We start from the raw sequence: 14,015 nt of genomic DNA, 5'->3' as shown, positions 1-14,015 counted from the left end.
GTGGAAGCCTAACATACGATTTAAAATCTGCTGATAACATTAAGTTTTTTTTGCTATTAATTTGCATTGATATTGCCTGAAGTTTAAAGGTCGACAATCATGAAATCAAATCCCAAATTTTGCCAGGTTTTTAGTTAAAAATTATTCGGATTTGTTCGGCCCGGATACGTGCTGAAAAAAATACGGGAACCTAAGTATAGATTCATCTTTATAAATCATTTTTGTTACTTGCATATTTTTTCAAATTTTACTCCATTTGAAAAACAGTATAAATTTTACGCAATATGAAATTAGTTTTGCCTCCCAACTGATGTACGTCAATCTTTTCAAGGCATTTAAAATCTCATCGGTTTACAACGGACTTGAAGTCAATTTTATGGTTCCAAATATAAAAAAAGACCACCCATTTTCCAAAATTTTCAAGTTCACCGTTTTCCTTAGAAAAATTTGAAAGACAAATTAAAAAAAAGTTGAAGAGGTTGTGCAACACACGACCGTGAAGTTGTCGTAGAATTACGACAAGAAAAGTTAAAATCGTTAATTTCTGTCAAATTCTGCCGATAAAAAAAATCATGAAAATTTAAAAAAAATCGAAAACAGTGGTGAATTATACATTCATGTTTTATTCATCTTTCAAAACTGCTCATTATTAAATAATAAAATCTATCAAACAATAAAATAGAAAGCAATGATAACAACTTTTTTCTTTGCTTTTCTTTTTCTTATCATGTTTTGCCCTAGAATGTGAGAGAATCCGTACCAAGTTCTTCTGAAACATTTTCATGTAGCTTTCGCTTTGCGCTATGCGAGAAAATTTTGAACGAAATGCAACACATTAACGGAGTAGGCTGATGTTGGATGGTTTCACTTGTTTCCTTCCTAGCTGGTTGCTTTACAAGCAACGACCATACACGAAAGAAGCTTTAATGTAAATGAAGGGAAAATGTTACGGTAGTTATATTTATGCCTTTTTACACCCGGGCTTTTCGTATTGTTGCGGTCAATGGAGGCGGGGCTTATTCGATGAGAAAAAAATGACAAAACTGAATTTTTCGATAATCGAGCCAGCAGTCCTGTATCAGATGAAGGCAGGGAAGGTTTTATTTAGAAAGCCCAAGCAATTAATCATTAGCAGTCCTTGGTATTGAAATTATGTTTGATATTTACCTTAATGATTGATTTCGACAATTTATTAAGCTTGCTTTCACTTACTTTTTCAACCTTCAACATCCTAGGTTGCGTGTGAAAAATGGGCGAATGTATGTGCGAACAATTGAATCAAGTGCGCATAAAAATTACGTGTGGAAAATATATGAAAATAAACAGTTCATCTGATATGTGTTTGATGATGTGTGTTAGTATCAAACGCTATTGGTGTTGTTATGACATTTAAATACAAATTGACGTGAATGACTTGTTTAAAGATGTCATGTCAACCTGACATCATATGACAAGTCAACATGACATGTCAATATGTGTCCGCCGCTTGTCGTCAGCACCGCCTCTGCTGCTTGCCACTGATCTAATCTGCAAATTGATATCTGCGTTGGATTACCACTGGTGGGGTCCAAACGCAGATCGAAGCAGCAGCAGTAGAACTTTCCTACACAACGGGCAAACAGAAACTGATACCAACTCGCAAGGCGACCCTTCGTTTTTATACATTTCGTTGACAGGGAAAATCAAAACCCATCAAGGGGCGGGGCGTCGGTGTTTTTTTTTCATTTTTGACCAGCCAATCCATGACGAGTAGAGATGATATGTCTTTCAAAAAGGATGTCTTTGAGTTGGAACGTTTTCGTGACGCGAGATTCGTTTGGGAATTTCGATTTGTCCCCCTATAGTGTTGCCGTAAGACGTAATTCTACGTCAAAAAAAGCAGAATGCAAAATATAGCGTTCACAAGCTTTTGACATTTAAAGAATAATTTTTTCAACGAACTCTAGTTATATCACAATATTGATTTTTCAAAGTATGGACCTTAACCTCAACTCAATCCAACTCTTTCCAAATTTTTCAATATCTCGATATGACAAGAGTATTTGGAAGGCCTTCTATAAACAGGATAAAAACGAATTCAAATCTTTTTAATTATTGCACCTTTTTCAAGTCAAAATTTTGCTAAAAAAAATCTTTCTTCTGAATGATTTGTCAGAACAAGACCGGATAACTTCCCAACTATTGATTCTGTCTAGTTTTTCATTATTGATGTTCATAAATACAGAGCAAGATGCCTATTAATAAATTTTCTGTTAAAGCTTAGCAAACAATAACAAATTGGAAAAAATTACAAAGCAAATTTTCGATATTTTACATAATTTTGTAAAAGTTGTTAAGTTTGGATGGATGTACGAAGTTGTTGAAATGGAATTCATGTTACGAATGATTGAAGTTGTTGTATAAGTATAATTTGAATTATGATATTAATGCGTTTGTGTTTTTTTTTACGATTTTTAAACGATTTTGATACGATCTTACTACCTTTCAGAGGCTATCCAAACTTCTCATTAATGAAACTAGAGTCCGCTTGAGTGCTCTTCATACAAATGATATGTGGTCACTAGAGTGCCGCAAATGACCCGACTTTTGAAAAAGTTATGCGCTGCAGGCTAAAATTGATCCTAGACCTAGTACAAGATCTCATGCCAAATTTGGGCCAGATCGGATCACGGGAAGGGGTCGCTCAACGAGCCTGAAGTTTGTATGGGATTTTGAGACATTTAGTTCGGGAGAAACATGAAAAATCAGATTTTCATCAATAACTTTCATTCCCGTCGGCCGATTTCTTTCAAAAACGGGTTTTCTTAAAGCCTAAATTATGAAAAATATTTCATCCGAAGACTGCATTTCGATAAGAGTTAAGATAAAAAAGTTATTAGGCTTCAAAAATGGGCTTACTTTTTTTACGGTGGTATTCATTACTGTTAATGAGGCGTCAATATGTTCGACCGCCCTGACTCATTAACAGTGATGAATACCATCCTTAAAAAAGTTAGCCCATTTTTGAAGCCTAAAAACTTTTTTATCTTAACTCTTATCGAAATGCAGTCTTCGGATGAAATATTTTTCATAATTTAGGCTTTAAGAAAACCCGTTTTTGAAAGAAATCGGCCGACGGGAATCAAAGTTATTGATGAAAAACTGGGTTTTCATGTTTCTCTCGAACAAAATGTCTCAAAATCCCATACAAACTTCAGGCTCGTTGAGCGACCCCTTCCCGTGATCCGATCTGGCCCAAATTTGGCATGAGATCTTGTACTAGGCCTAGGATCAATTTTAGCCTGCAGCGCATAACTTTTCACAGGTTTTGAATTTCCCATACAAATTTGAGGCAGTCTAGTGGTCACCAAAAACCAATCGGGAAACATTGAAAAATTTATGATGAAATTAACAGAAAATGTGTCAAATACCGTACAATTTTGATAATTTAAAAATTGTAATCGTAATTTTATTTAAACAGTGACGGTAGCCTTTTTTGTAAAATTATATGAGACCCGCAGAGCCGAAGGGGTATAAGTGCAAAAATGATCGATAAATAATACCAAACGATCCTCCAAGTTGATTTTTTGAATTTTTTAAAATAATTCGCATACTTTTACGTGCGAAAGAAAAATGTTTTAAAATGTTTGAAAATGTATAGAAAATGGCCAAACCTAACAAATTTAAAGCGTTATTTCTCGAATTTAGTTTTTATACACGTTTACCCCTTTGGCTTATATCATTTCAAAGAGATTTTCAAATCCGTGTTTTGAATTTATTAACAGTAGATTCATATATATTTTTCCAAATGATATACGCAGACCAAGTTTCAAAATTGAAATTCCTTAATTTGAAACAAAAAAAATACAATGGGTGAATCTCAAATGAATAAATGTTTTAATTTTCCTTCATCTCAAACTTTGATATGCTGTTAAATAATCCCTAAAAATATTAAATCAAGACGATGCAACTCGTTGTCCATATTTTTCAAACTTTCAATGTCAGAATTCAAAATAGAGATCATGATTTCCATGTTCTGCATGTTTTAATTATAGGCCTTTTCAAAATAAAAAAATCTTTACTGAATATAAAATAAAATCTTTTTCAAACATGGCTGAAAACAGAAGACAAGTTTTTCGGTAAACGGGAGGGTTAACTGAGGTGATTATGAACAAAGATTTTTGTTTTTGGTCTTATCTGTTCATAATTATCCAGATGAATTTGGGGTAATGATGAACGCTGTTAAAATTCTTGTTACGTAACAATTTTTAATGTTGGCAATATTTCTAGATAAATCTAAACACTGCGCATAGATAGGATTAATGGTTTTTCAAAATTTACCCTTAATTAGTCATGGGCAATTTTTAGATTCACAAAGGAACAAGATACCATGTCCTACAATCTCATATTTACAGATTTTCAGAAACTGATGAAGTTATGTATAACGGTTTATTCTCAAGATCTTGATGATTATTGGTACACATTTAAACACTAAAGATAAGTTTAGATAATCAAACAATGCCTAAAACCAAGTGTTCATAATAACCCCGTATTTTAAAAAACATGGAGAAATTATAAACAATCCTCTGTAAATCAATGAGATAAATTTTTAGTAAAAATGTTATTGGTACTTTATTGGTACTTAAATTTGGTATTTTATTGGTACTTGAAGATGCATTTATTACTGAATGTAAAACCTCTGGAAACAACATTTTAACTGAATTTACTGTGACTTAACCCATAACGGTTTTGTGTAGGATGTTTTTCATCATTTAAAAAAATGTGATGAAAACCTTGAAAAAGAATCGAGTTCGTCGAAGTGTTCAATGATTTGAGTGTTATGAAACAACCGAATCAATAAAATATGTTGAAAATTTTGCTATATTCCGACGAAAATAGATAATGAAAGTCTGGAAAACCTTGAATTTTTGACCGGGAAAACCGGGAAAAACCCGGGAATTTCAAAATTAAAATGTTGTGGCCACCCTGCATATTGGTAGTTGATTCAAATATATTTATAGTTGAATGCTTAACCCTTTAATGCATGACTTTTTTAAATGAGAATAGCAATTATTGATTCAGGTAAATAATAATATTTTAATTCGAATAACACAACTAAACTGGTTCAAAGTCGTTATTTTGAGTTCCATAAATGTTATGGCCCATCGAAGTTGAAAAATAATTTTTTAAATTCATGATTAATTTCAATACGATTTGGCATATTTCTTCCAAACCTTGTTAATTTGGTGCAGGAAGCTGCTTGTGATTGATTGAGATTAATTTTTTTTTAATTTGCAAATTTGAAGAAATAAAAGCAATTTTCCAAAAACTACTTTAGAAAAATAAAAATAAAATATTTTTGCTATTTTTCCGCATACTTTGTTCGATATCTAACATATACATTAGAATATCGCAATAAAAATACCATGGAAAAATTTCTTTTAGTTTCTAGAACATTGTTTGTGAATACATCACTCAAAAATATCCAGAGGTATTTGGATTTTGATTAGTGTTGTTTTAAAACAACACTATGCATTAAAGGTTCAAAATTAATCATGCAATCGTAGTTCAATCTATCATATTTACAGTTGAATCAATTATACCATTACAGTTGTATCCAATATATTCATAGTTGATTGTGTAAGCTCAATCATCAGTTTGTAGTTAAGTCTCTTATATTTATAGTTGGAAGCGAAAAAATCAACTACACTTGATGATTGACTAGCTAAATTAATAAAACCAAGTAGTCTTTTTTCTCCGTGTAAAATTGTTCATTAGGATTTAAGCGTTTTGTGATTTCGAGCAAGGCCGGGTAAGTTAACCGGTTTTTGATAAAATCAATCGATGATAGTTGAGAAACTAAATGCTTCGAATCAATTTATTATTTTTAATTCAAATTGGATTTCTGATTTTGCCTAGATGTTCTCGCTTCAGGGATTAAACAAAATGTTTAGAAAAAGGATCAATATTTGAACTCATAATTATTTTTGGCATCACTGGAAGACGTTTCACAGTTTCTGATACTAAAGATTTTCATTTATTTGGCAACTTTGTGGAAGACCGCAAAAGTTAAAACTTTTTTGCCATAAAATAAATTTTATTAAAAATTGAATTATTTAGGAAATTTATATTCGGAAACACGCACTTTGATTATTCGTGTTTTAACTTGAAGATTCTTTAAACAAGATCTCTCTAACTCTCTCTCTCTTTAAGGTTATTTAAAAGCGTATTTATAATCATCGTAACAGTCTATAAACGGAATCAAGTGATTTCCATTTTTTTTTTTTTGCAATTTGAGGAGATTTCTACTATTGTTGTGAATTTACTTATCTTTGGGACTGCCAAAAAGTTAAAAAAAACGTTGGGCCTGTTAGTGTTGAAAATTTTTCTTCAATTATTGTATGAAGTCTCACAGATTTACTTCAAAATTACAACCAGCTTAGTTACGGTGTTTCATAAAACAATTGTAAGAATTTTTACTTTTGGTGTTATGAAACTATTAACGTTTTAGTCAATGAACTTATTAGTTTTTTGCGGGTTCAATGCTAATCATAAAACATCGAAACTCCATTAATTTTCTGTTAAAATGGACAAACAATAAAATGAATCAGCCTACCATTAGGTTCGAGTTTCTCTTACCAGTATTAATGCAGCCCCTTTAAGTTAAAAAGTTTCGAGTCAACCTTGTTCCAGAGTTAGTTGAGGTGCTTCTTTCAAAACCTCGGCACCGATGCATATTTTTCATCACACAAGAGCTTAACAGATGCCAAGTTTAAAGTCGATCGTTTAAACGTTTTTTTTGGGAGTTTATTTGAAACCGCTTATGCTCCGATGTTATGTTAGGTACTAGTTTGTAGGGTGTCTTGTTTAAGGTATTTTTCTGTGTTTGTAGTGTAGCGACACCATTTGCTTCTGATATCTTAGTTGATTTATTTGAAAATTACAAATCAGCTCTTCGGCGCAACCAGAGTTGCGTCAAGGCAATTCGCATAATCGCATCTTTGCATCCTTACCAGAACAGAGACATGGGGGCCATCGCCACACATCACACCGGCCGGCCGGAAAGTGGATCGCACATTCTCAGACAAATGTATTCATCTCGGACAGTCTGTTTACTTTTGACACAAGAACCCCGTCAAAAAAGTTAAATAAAATAAAATATAAATAAGACAACAGACATAAGTGAGTTCGTTGAGGAGGGTTTGCTATCCTTCTGTGGACTCAGTTGAAGAATCTCATGGTTCAGATAACTTGCATTTTTCAATTCGATTTCAAATCGATGAAAAGGTTGAAATAAGTCTTGGGGAAGTTAATGTTATGTTTCTCATAGACCAAAGGTAATTAAATTTTATGCTTTCAGCGAAAGGTCAAAACCGCCCTTTTGAAAAGTGAACGTAGCCATTACCTAACGTGGCCTGAATGTTATTTAAAGTGCATCCCCGACCGTCCTATATTTACAATGTTTTCACCTCGGTCTGCGAGGTTGGTTTAAAAGCGGTAAAACTGTTCTCCGAACAACTAACTAGACTGCGCCGCGCTGATGTAAATACTCTGTACTCTTGGCTTGTTAACCTCGGTCAGCTGATGGGAAATCCTGACCACACACGGCTAGCCAGTCAGCCACCCACGCCTGTTGCGGGGGCTGGCCGACCGGGGCGGATCGCTATTTTTAAACGGCCGGCAATGTGACGAACTTACCGGCTGAGACGACAATTTACATTTAGGGTAAAAGGCATTAACGATGTTTGTCGACAGGATCGATGGCGCCTGGCAAGTGGCCAATCAGTTAGTCCGGTCCGTTGTCGTCGACCAGCTGAGGATGCTGATGATGGTGATGCTGGCTTACCGGAACCGGGTGGATTCTTTCCGTCGCCAACCAATAATGCAACCGGATGTGAGATTGCTTTCTTCCCTCACTAAACATATGAAGTGTCATGGCTTTTTTTTTGGGTTAAAAGCTAATTAACTGTCAGCAATGTTGTTCTGCAGGTGCCAGCAACTTTGTTGCAGTTGATTACGATGTGTTACCTCATAGTTACTCTAACAGAGAGCATCATACTTCTTACGGTGTTTCTTGACGAAGGAAAATAAAATAACAATAAAAACGCCAGAAATGTGAAAGTTACAAACTCCTCTCATCTGAAAAAATTCGGTCTTGTACAACAGCAACTTGATGTAAATATGATCATTTTTAAGATGATTTTCTTGATTCATAATACAGTTTAGAGCTACTGGATGATTTACTGTATTGAAAGACACTTCCCATTTCGAATTGGGGGTTTGGTTCCGGTACAAAAACAACTTAAAATATGAATCAATTCGAACAATTTTAAAGAGATGTACAATAAATTTGGTTCACAGGCTACTCTCATACAAAAATCAACATTAAATTAACATTAAAGCAGAACTAAAACATTGTTTGTTTTGGTTCCTCTTCCTATGTCCAATGATGATTGATGATTGCTGAGAACAATAGTATGGCGATGATGATGACCAGTACAAATGTTTGCATCATCACACGGTTAAACGAGACTACTAAAACTAGGTTTCGTGGTAACACAACAGTGTTGCCAGAAATTCTGAGTAGAAGAACCAAATTACTCATTGAGAAATGAGTACTTTTCCGGTTAGGGAATGTAATTATGTACGGGCCTTCAGCCTTCATTCCAATTGTCGAAAAAACCACACAAAAAAGTCTCATTTGGTTCAGAATTTTCAAGTCAGAACTTGTTTTTTTCTGAATCCATTGATAAATGTAGAGGAATAGTGGGTAAAAACAGCCATAGCTTCATTTTCTTTCCAATGCGTACCTTCATTCGATTTCTCGAAAAAGAAAATCACACAAGATAGGTATCATTTCTTCAAAAATTTCCAGTCCGAACATGCTTTTCCTGAACTATATTTAAAATATTGGGAAATTGAAAAACGGTCATAACTCGATGCCTGCGGTGGCTCTAACAGCCTTCATTCGATTCCTCGAAAAAAATCACACCCTAGAAAGGTCTCATTTGATTCAAAATTTTAAAGTCCGAACATGCTCTTTCTGAACTATTTGAAAAAAAAAAATGTTGGGGAATTAAAGGTAAAACAGTCATAACTCCAATTTTCAATGCGTGCGGTGGCTCAAACAGCCTTCATTCTTTTTCACGGAAAAAATCACACAAGATAGGTCTCATTTTATTCATTTTTTTTTTTTTTAATTCTTACTTACTTTTTCCATAATTAATTGAAAAATTTAGGGAAACTAGGGTAAAACGGTCGTAGCTCCATTTTACGATGCGTGCGGTGGCCCAAACAGCCTTCATGTATTTTCTTGGAAAAATCACACAAGATAGCTCTATTTTTGTTGAAAATTTTCCAGTCCAAAACGGTGTTTATTTTCTGGATTTTTTACAAAATATAGGGGAATTCGGTGTTGAAAAGGCACTATATTTCCGTTCGTAAGATTGTACGGCGTCTGAAATTATGTCCAATCAATTCTTCGGACACTTTCACTGAAAGAAAGTATATTTTCATAAATTTGGTGCATGTAAGACGGAAGATATTGAATTTCTTCGTGGTTTATACCCTTTTTTACCACCCCCCCCCCCCCCCCCCCCCATTGTGCATTGGATCTAATAATTAGATTAATAAATTTTTAAAATGGTCAAATTTTTTTAAAACTTTTTTTTTTACAATATTGTGTTTTTGATCATCTTTACTTTAAGCAGTTTTAATATTACTACATATGCCTATATGAGATTTTAAAGCAAAAGTCTTTTTCTTCACGTCATACATTTTCGGTTATTTTTAACATTTTTCGATTATTTACAACTTCTATTTATGTTTGCTGGGTAACAACATACCAGGTGGATTTATCAAAAATCAGGACACCATGAAATCAGGATTTTTCGGGACGCCACTTAATGAAATATTATTTGAACCTAAGATTATCGGTTAAATTATCCTGATCATATAACTTTAAATTCAATTATAATTTAGATTTTTTTTTTGGCAAATCAGGATAATTCAGTTCATTTTGAAAGGCCATTTGACAAAAAAATTGGATAAATCACGACAATTTAAAAAATAAGGATGGTCTCTCGAAAATCAGGACAAATTCTAAAAAATCAGGATACCTGGCAGCACTGCTACCAATAGAGTAAAAAACAAACCAAAGATGCGTGTTTATTTTTTGGAGTGTATGCTGTCAAAAGAAAACACATGGGAAAATGTTAACAGGAAGCAAACAAAACAACATAGTATAGCGATTGAGATTCGAACACACGTTTTTCGAGTTAGTACACCATCGCAGCGTTGCCAGATTAAAAACGCTCAAATCCGTAGATTTTACAAAAAATGAAAAAAGTACTGTTGTTGGTAGATTGAAACTTGATGACTATTTTTTTTTGGTCGCCAGCTAGAATTATCGTAAATGGGTAAAAAATTGCCATAATTTTCAATAATCCGTAGAAACACGTACGAAATTCTGAAAATTCGCAGATTTCAGACATCGATCCGTAGCTCCGTAGAAATAATCAAATTCCGTAGATCTTCCGAGAAATTCGTATATCTGGACACGCTGCTCCGTCGTTTACCACGAGGCCAGTTCAAAAGTTAGAAAAGGCCAAGCTGCAGCTCTATAGCTGAGAGAACTTCACAATTCGGCAAACTTTCTCTTCAAAATCGGTAAAGGAAAGAGAGCAAGAGACGCTTTCGAGTGTTAAGTCGTATATCAGTACATTTCAATGATATTTTAAATATCCAGAAAGCAATCAACATATTTGCGACTGATTTTTAATGTGCTTTTTTACGATTTTAGTTGAGAAAATGAATAATAGGTTTGTTTTGTATCACACACTACTTTGACCTTCAAAAATCTTTCATCAGCCCAAAATCGTGTGTTTAATTGCTGAATGAGTTAAATAAGAAATTATGGGACAAATCGGAATACCACCGGCGCAATTTGTACGATAGTAAAAAAAATTCTCCCTTCTCAAAAATTCAATCCTTTTAAAATTATCAAAACTTATACAACTTTCAAAAAAATATCATACAATATCATTTTGGTACCCACGCAGTTGTGGATACATCGATTTGATTTATTGAGTTCGAAGCCTTTCTGTGTTTCGAAAAGGGAGTCCCACAAGCACATCAAGGTGAATTTATTTTTTTTTAATACTTTCTGGCAAGCGCTGGTCAACTTCCAGATCATTTACCATACAGCTTACATTGTTGCAAGAAATATGGCTGGTTGCATTTGAAGAAGGTAAATATCTGCCGAGATGCTGGAGCGCGGCCATCTAGAGCGGTACCAAATGCGAACCATACGGTCGCGTATGAATCATCCCCGAAAGGCGGCGAACGTGCACGCTGGCTGATGCGTCAGAAGAAGCAGCAGACAATTCGCGCACAACCTTTTCCATACCTTCTCGCGTCTTGCATCTTGCGCACCAGAACCGAAAAATTGGCACGGCTCTCCGTCAACAACTGTGTGTGGAAAACGCAAGTAATGAAACGGTGAAATTCTAAATTTAAAATTCGCAAACGAGCGCACACGAATTCGCACCGTTACACAATTTGCGCAGCACTCTACCCACCCACTTTGCAGTCTTCGGAATCTTCTCTCCTCTGGTCCATCGATTTTTCCTCATAACGAACCTATCCCAAACCTCGCGGAAACTATGTATCTCTAGTGAGTGAGTGTGCGGATGGATTTCGACGGTTTCTCCTTTTATTTTGCGAATTTGCGAAAAGCGTAGCTACTTTTTTTTTGCACACGCATCGACTGCCGCGCCTGGGTGGGAATTCGTTCACGCGTGTATGTATGTCAAGGGAAGGAAGCAAGCAAGGAAGGAAGCAGCTCAGGAGCTAAAAAAGCGAGGAAGCTCGCGAAAAAACGGAACTTAGAGCGCTTCGAAAAGCAGCAGCATCGGACCCAAATTGTTTCAGCTGTTTTGTATGTTTTCTTTTACCTCATCGCGGATTCCACGTTCCACGATTTGCAGAATACAGTCAGCCAGTCAGTCGGTTCTTCTATTTAACTTTAATTTTCTGTTTTAAAGAGCAGCACCACATCTCATAACAATAACAGCAACAGCAACAGCAACGAGCTCGACTCCGTGTTTCATCATTGGATATGCCGTGGAGATCAAAGCGTGTTGATGTTCAAACTCAGAAGAAAACAACAACGGAAGGTTAGCAGCATTCTGTGCTGCTGCAAACCTTCCGGCGACAGTGGAGAAATTTCCGGAGCGTTTAATCTGAGCGAAATTTCAAAAACAGTTGGGACAGATGATTAAAGAAGAATCAGTTTTCCGAAATATCCATTTTTTTCTCTAATTTTTTTCTTAGTTCAGATCCCAGATTTTCGAGAAAATTTCCACCTTACTTACGAAATTTTTCCGAGCATGCTTATCTTGCCATCATTAAGTTTTCCCCAATGATTACTTAAGCTTTCAGAATAGCAACCAAACACAGCCACACCCAAATAAACGGGAAAACTATTCCGAAATAGCGAGGTTTTCGGAATTGTTGCAACTCGAAACATTACTTTTCAGTTTTGAAGCATCTCTCTCCACTCTTCAATTTCCCAGAAAAAAACCCCTTGAGCCAACTTTTCTTCTAATCGTCACACAATATCAACGCTATCGAATTTTGTGCCCCGAAAAGAGACACGGTTAAGAGCATCTTCAAAACTTCGTATCACTTTAGTCGAGCACCTTTCTTAGACGCTGATGCGAAGATTATGCATTATCGGAGCAGGGAATCGTTTAGTCGTGAAGATTTGCCGAAAAAGATCAACGGCGGCACCAGGACGACTTAAAACTTTGTTAACTTTGAGAGGTGTGCTTTCTTGGAAGCAGACAGATGTTTGGAGAAGAAATTCGATTGATTTTCAGTTCGAAATATTTCTTTTCCATAGTTTCTTGAAAAATCACTTTAAAATCCATTCGACATTTTCGCCTATTATTATGTTTTTTTAAATGAAATTTATTAAGTTCTCTAGTTTGTTTTATCGACCATTAAGATTCATGATTTTAGTTTTTGACCGTTGGATTCGCTTGAAAGTCTAGATTCCAAAAATTAAGATACTAGAATTGAGAAATAACTAATGAAAATTTGGAGTCGAAATTGGAATGTCAAATATAGTCAGTTCAAGAGAATAGAGAGTAAAAAGTTGAGAGTCCAGAGTCGATAGACGATAGCTGATAGTCGTGAAATCAGATGTTGAGAACCAAGAGTTGGAAGTCAAGAGTCGAGATTTTTAAGTTGAGAATCGAGAGTCAAGAGTCGAATTTGGAGAGCTTAGAATCGATAGTCGAAGGCCGAGAAACGAGAGTCAAGATTCGATAAACGAGTCGAGAATGAAAAGTCGAAATTCGAAATTTGTAAGCCAAGGGTCGATAGTCGACATTTGAGAGTCAGTCGATAGCTGAGAGTTGAGGGTTGAAAATCGAGAGTTGAAAATCGAGAGTTGAAACTCGAGAGCTAAGAATAAACGGTTAAGAGTCGAAAACAATGTGCTGAGTCGCTAATCGAGTATTAAAGTCGATTGCCAAGAGTTGAAAGTTCAAGAGTTGAAAGATTAGAGACGATAGTCGAGAACTAATAGTCGAGAGTTGAGACTAGACGTTCGAGAATTGAGAGTTAAGAGTCCAGAAATGAGTGGTCAGAATAGGAACTTTAGAGTTGATAGTCAGCAGTCAGGAGTAAAAGTTGGAAGTTGAGAGTTAATAAACGATACTCAAGAGCTGAGATTCGATAAACGACAGTCGAAAATCAAGAGTCGAAAATCGAATGTTGAAGTAGTAAGCCTAAAGTTGAGCTTCCAAGAGTTGAGAGTTTAGAGTCAATAGTCGAGAACTAAGAGTCGAGAGTTGAGACTTGACGTTCGAGAATTGAAAAAATCAGAGTCTAGAAACGAGAGGTCAGAAAAGTAACTTTAGAGTTGATAGTCAGGAGTCGGGGGTCAAAGTTGGAAGTTGAGAGTCAATAAACGATACTAATTACCTGAGATTCGATAGACGATAGTCGAAAATCAAGAGTCGAGAAAT

The 14,015-nt window shown here is 35.2% G+C and overlaps 1 protein-coding gene across 1 annotated transcript in view; it reads left to right on the top strand.

The window, feature by feature from the left end:
• Nucleotides 1–14,015, top strand: part of LOC129750180 (uncharacterized) — a 250,958-nt gene that overhangs the window by 78,374 nt on the left and 158,569 nt on the right. The window lies entirely within an intron of this gene.

This window comes from Uranotaenia lowii, chromosome 2, assembly GCF_029784155.1.
Source record: "Uranotaenia lowii strain MFRU-FL chromosome 2, ASM2978415v1, whole genome shotgun sequence".
NCBI lineage: Eukaryota > Metazoa > Arthropoda > Insecta > Diptera > Culicidae > Uranotaenia > Uranotaenia lowii.
This window is presented reverse-complemented; position numbering and strand designations above follow the sequence as displayed.